We start from the raw sequence: 6,686 nt of genomic DNA on the forward strand, positions 1-6,686 counted from the left end.
CAGAATTCTAGTCGTTTTAAGTTATTGGGTTCTAAATTAATAATCTATATATATTCAATGAATTTTTTAAGACAAATACAAGGTTCGAACCAAAGCTATTGGGTTCGGCCGAACCCGCTCGGGACACTCTAGCTCCGCCCCTGCCTATTCGGATTTCCAAGTGTCCAGCACTTACCAAGTATGTTGAATGTAGTATACTCTCTCCGCAATAAGTGATTTTTTGAATGATTTCACAGAGATTAAGAAATTCATCTTTTAACATTAATTAACAATGAAATTGACTATGTTAACCTTTACTATCTCTTCACATAAATACTCCTAACACATACTCCAACACTATTTACTCCAAAGATAATGTAGGAAAAAAAATAATTAATTTATTCTTGAAATCTGAAAAAATCAGATATTTTGGACCACAATAAAAAGGAACCATTGACATCCATTAAAAAGCTTCAAAGCTTTGAATTCGAATTTGGGTTTTTAAAAACTACTGCTTGTTTGGATTGGGTGTTGTTGCAAATAATTGAAAATATTCTTTGGAGTTTGTATCACAATTTTGAGGGTGTTTGGTGAAGATTAGATTTGATTTTGGCTGAATTGCATATTGAAATTCGAAGAAGAAGAACATATGGCATGCAATATACTTACAAAATTATATATATATATATATATATATATATATATATATATATATATATATATATATATATATATATATATATACACAAAATTATATATAATATAAAAAAATCACTTATTGTGAACGAGAGGGAGTACTAAAATGTACCTTTGGGAAAATAACATGTACGTATGTAATTACGAGCAAAGAGCTAAGTGGGAAGAACAAGAAAGGTGTCTTTATGTGCGTCAATAATTTTTTATACCGTCAACGCAAATTAAACTTATAATCCGAATAAAATCCTCCCCATATAAATGCTGGTAAATAACCTAAGTAAAAAGATTTCAAGCAAAATTTTGGTGTAGCAGCTAGCTAGACTGCTGGTCCCCATACCCTTTTGGTTCACGGAATAATTTTTTACAGGATTTGTTTTTTAAAAAGAAGTCATTTCCGTACCCATACTCATCAAAGTTTCATTTATTAGACAAAGAAACTGTAATGTTTGATGAGAATCAGCAGCAAGATTTTGCTTGTTTTAGTGCCCTTAGGATCATAGGTGTCTTTCAACTAGAATTCACATACGGAGCTAGCGCCTTAGCAGCTTTGCAGCGTATTAGGTAAAAAGAAGTGGTCCATATATACATATGAACAAATTAAAAGGTGAAACGAAACATAAACTAGTAAATGCATGCATGATCTAATATATATATAGAGAGAGGACTTACCTACAGATCACACATGATGCTGGAGATCGAATCTCCTTTTACAATGACATGAAATAATTTATTACTACTACTATTAATCAACCATAAATAGGACAGTTCACATGGACATTTTTCTAGAGTACTCTCAATAATAGCACAGAAAATGTAGCAACCATAGACTTGCCATGCCACATTTTAGGTCGTCTCTGAATATGACACATAAGATACTTAGAGGAAGAGTTCATTTTAAGCAGCACATATACTAAAAGTCTAAACTCCCCAAATTTACGCCATAGTTACTCAGTCTAGCTAGGAAACTGCATGTGAGGAGGGCTAGCTAGCAACCATAGCAACTAGTATTTAAAAAGCACGCCATTTTTTAAAAAGAGGTCCAAAAAAACTACTAGTAGGAAATTAAAGGAAATGATCCAAGAAACCTGAACTCTCTATAAATTAGGCTCAATTATCTTCTCCTCTTCCATGGCCTCCAGAAGGGCTTTGATCATTCCATGGGGGAGGATAAGGGAAAGGAAAATTATGTGTTTGATGAAAACCTCCCAATTCATACTCCCTTTGGGGTCCAACCAACGGCACTGAAACATCGTTGCAAGAAGCATAGCGAATTAAATCCGCGTTGGCAGCGTCGAGCTCCTTCTGGAGGCGCTCGACTTGCCGTTGGAGGAAAGTGATTGCGCCAACACACCCATAAACGGGATCCCTGACTCTTGCCTCGGCCTCATAGGCCAAAGTGTTGACGGCGTCCTCCCTCTGGTGAGGGAGGAGCTCGTTCAGAAGCTTGGTCACATTGCTGGCCCCGAAGATTTTGTGGACATTGGCAAATTTCTGTGGCTCCTCAGGTGGGAAATAAGGTGCAAAGATGCAACCAGGCAGACATTTTCTCCTTAGGAATTTGCAGGCAGCACATGGGGAATTGTAGCAGCTGGATGAAGCCATATATATATATATATATTTCCTCTCTAGCTAGCCTAGCTGCACCAAGTTAACATGATCAAGTAAATACCGTCTTTCAATTGTTCTCTATATGCATCTTTAATTAAGCTATATGGAGTATTTAACTATTCTACTCGTTCCTATAAGCTACAATATATATATACTCACAACTTTTCCTTAACTATTTCTAGCCTAATTTCATTTTCTCCAATTTCGGATTTTCTTGAAACTTTTAATTATGTCTTGAATAACCATCAAAGAACCTTAGCACACCTAAGATTAAGAAAGAGAGGAGCAAATAACTTAGCTAAGCCTTCTATCAAGAGGAAATCACATAAAGTCTATTATCATATCTGCATGTGTGGTAGAGAGTTCGATAGTACATGTACAATGTCTAAATGAATTTGTTTATGGTATTCTATATAGTGCTAAGTTAGCTAATTATTTTTCTTATTCTGTTCTCTCCCCTAAACTTGTTCCTTTTTTTCTTTCCTTTTAACGGCTAAAAGGAACTATGCATGGTTTGTTCAATTTAGTTTCAACAATTTGTCTTATCTATTATCATCCAGCTATCGCACAGCCAGTAGAATAATTTAATTTGTTGAGTTCAGTTGGATGTAGTGAGATATCCTTCTGAATATAAATTCTGTTAAATACAAGATCTGATCTGAATATAAACATAATGAAATCTACCGTTTTTGAAATACATTTTCAGAATATAAATAAAAAACCGGGAAACCCTAGATCGACAACTATGACATATAGTTATATAGCAAATATTTGGTGGACTTTATCTTAACACCTTTCCCAAAAGAGTGGCAAGTCGCACAACAGAAAACAATTTAGCTAAAAAAGATAAGAGATCACAAGAAAACGTCATGACTTTACCTGTTTGTTGTGATCTATGTTTTTCTGATGAGAATAATGAAAAGGGAAGTACCTTTTTTTTATTTATAATCTTTGTGAGAGCTCTCTCAGAAAACTGGTTACAAAGTAACAAAGAGAAAGTACTTCACAGGTTCTTTAAATTACCACTAGTGATGAAACCCTCAGAGGTGAAACCCTAATTGGAGAAGGGAGCTTTTGCCCTAATCTGCAAATCCTATAGCAAAAGTTGTGAACAAAACTGAAATGAGGAGGCAAAGAGCATTTAGTGATGGAGAAGGAATGAAGGCAAAAGACAAAAGGGCAACAAATGGGAGGTACTTTATGATAAAAAAGATGACTATGGCCCTCAAAATCGAATAATAATAATATCAAGGAGCTGTGGGGTTGTTTCCCATTTTTCCTTCTACCCTTTTCTTCCTGCTCATGCACTACTCAGTGACAACCAAAAGAAATTCTAAATATGTATTTCACTTTTTATATTTTTTTACTCTGTCAAATGAATCTCAAGTAGTATGTGTCAAACATCTCATTTACCTCCTGGTCATTCCTTGTCTGGTTGGCCATTATATTAAACCAATAATTCAGCAATTCAATCAACATGAATGGTTGTGGCGGAGTGATAGATACTTCTTCTTTTTTATTAAGAGATCTTAGAATTGATTCTTGAGTATGAGGTCGCCCTAATTTATGGAGCTCTTTACCTCCCACTATAGGATTACCGGCACAAATCCAAATTTAATTTACTCAGCCTCCAATACATATATCCTGAATTTAGTCAAGCCCCAATACCGAATAACATATAATAAGAGAGGAAGAGATTGATATACAGATAGTTTCTTAATTCAAAAAAAAAAGTATATATTCTCGTCTAAATTGGAGCATGGAGATGATTGTTTGAAGAGAAAATGCAAATTAACATTGCGTATAAAAGAGAGCTAAGCCTTATCTGAATTTCCCTCCTAATTTGTAGATAATCCTATCCAGTATCCACCTGTTTGTATCAACTTCTTGTCCATTCATATTTGATCACTCTTTTTGTGGAGTTAACATGCTACATTACTGCTCTTGACAAATGTCTAGGAAATAGGTTAAATAGCAATTGAACTTAAGTATTCATTATTCTGACATTTTTCGCGCACCATTTAAGAACTAAAAGGAAATATTCTTTATATATAACATCATGTCGTTGTGCTTAAGAAAATAATCACTAGTATCCAATGCTAACTCATGGTTTCAAATTAGATAAATGCATATACAATTTTTTTTTTTTGCGTGTATGTATTGACCTAAGCGGTATAAGTTTTGATGATTTGACAAAGGAACACATGCATGAACCAGGTCCATGGATACTGTACATAGGTCAACATCGGAAACAAGCAAAAGGCATACATGTACAAGGGATAAGCATAAGCGATTATTTCTGATAATACGTGAACGAAAAGATTGCATATTTCATAGTAAGGAACATGACTCTTAACTTGAAGAGAACTAATCCAAGATAAAGAAAAAGTTAGAGGTTGAAGTTAACTAAAACTCTTCTACCAAGGAAGAGTAAATTAAAGCAATAGATTTATAGTTACTCTTTATTTACTAACTCTATAAATGTCAATGTTGTTCTCTTTTACGGGCAATCACACACATATAGAAATGAAAGCAAGAATTGAGAGCAAATAACAAGGTATTTTGTGAACAATTCCTGTGAGACTTTTGAATTGAGAGCAAATAACAAGGCATTTTGTGAACAATTCCTGTGAGACTTAAAAGTGTGACCTTGAAGCTACACGAACCCGATTGAAGAACCAGTTCCATGAAGAGTTTTATGCATCTATCTTTAATTCTAGTTTAAGTGTAGTAGGAGCTTTTGAGTCGTACATTCAGTTTGCTTTAGAAGCATTTGTATTAGGTACTTGAGTTGTGTTATTCAAGTTAGAATTAACTTGAAGTAGTCGCAACACAGCCCGTGGCATTGCTACATGGATTAGGGGTCGTTTGGTAGGGGGTATTAGAAAAGATAATGCAAGCATTAGCTATGTGAATTACTAATACAAGTTTGGTACATTTTTTCAACATGTGTATAACTAATACTTTTATTAGTAATATATCATACTTGGTATTATCCTATGTATAAGCAATACATAGAAAACCATGACATTAGTAATGCAAGGGTTTTTAATACTTGCATAAACATGATTAAAGACCTAATTGCCCCCCCTCAAATCCCTAAAAACCCATCTCAAATACTTTCCCCCATATTATTAGCAAGAAGACTTCTCTGGAAGCTTTGGCCATGGAGTAATATAGGTGAATGCAGCCAAACTTACCATTTAGATTAATGGATCACTTAAAAGAGCCTCAGCCTTTTGCTCGAGGTGGATGTTACCTCTCAATATTGAAATTTTTGCTCGAGGTGGATGTTACCTCTCAATGTTGAAAGAATTTCTTATTCTGTTATCTATGTAGTTAATTATTATATCTAAAGTTGAAAAGTGTGGAGGGTACTTTTATAAATATCCAAATTTTTAAAAATTTTGCAATGCTTTAATACACCCAACCAAACAATGGATAAAAAAATAATCTCAGCATAACTAATGCCAGCATTACTAATACACTCTATTCAGCACTATTCTTATACCTCCTACCAAACGACCCCTTAGAGTTTAATCCTTAGATTTGCAAGAGTTTTGTACATTTTGTTTTGGCTAAGAGTTTGGTGAAAAGCTTGGGAAAAATCCTACTGGGAAGTAGGTCGAGGTGTTTTCATCTTTTTGAGCTGAGTGTTTTCCACATGAAGATCTTTATGTTCTTTACTTTCTGCTTTATTGATTCCACTACCGTAGTTAAGAAACTCATAGAAGAATCAGGTCCTTCGATAAACCAGTGCACGTGAAAATTCAAATCACCCCTCTGGTGTGGTATTGAAATATAAAGCATCAATATATTTTGCCTTGATCTTGTTTCTAGAAAGGAAATAAACAAATATAATAGGATTTAAAAAGTTGGGAATGAGATGGAATATTTTTTCTTTAAACATCAAATTATGAGCAGGGTCATGTTTATTAATTTGAATTTTCCAGTATTTGGAGTTATTTGATTATTAGTTGCATTAATGCATTTTAGTGTCCATTAATGCACTTATAATCAAATACTGGGAAATTCAAATTAAAGACCACAAAAGGTGATTTTAAAAAAGGTGATGGGTATATGTTATTATAATTTTTGTTATCAATTAAAATTAGTGGGATAAAATAAATCACTAAAAGGTGATTTCTGGTAACATTCTGATGTAAATGAAGAAAAACAAATTATATTCCTGTGCACTTTTAATCAATTACTATGGATTTAAAACTTCACGGATGATGACTAGAATATTCTTTCACACCAAAGTATAGAAAGGTAATGTCAATATTGAACAGTCGATCAAATTTTGTTGTTATTCTATGCATGATTCAACAGTGGATCTGAGTGACGAAATTGGTTCTGGCGAATACAAATAAACATTTCTTTGATTCATTCGGAGGAGCTTT

Source organism: Nicotiana tomentosiformis, chromosome 6 (genome assembly GCF_000390325.3).
Source record: "Nicotiana tomentosiformis chromosome 6, ASM39032v3, whole genome shotgun sequence".
Classification (NCBI taxonomy): Eukaryota; Viridiplantae; Streptophyta; class Magnoliopsida; order Solanales; family Solanaceae; genus Nicotiana; species Nicotiana tomentosiformis.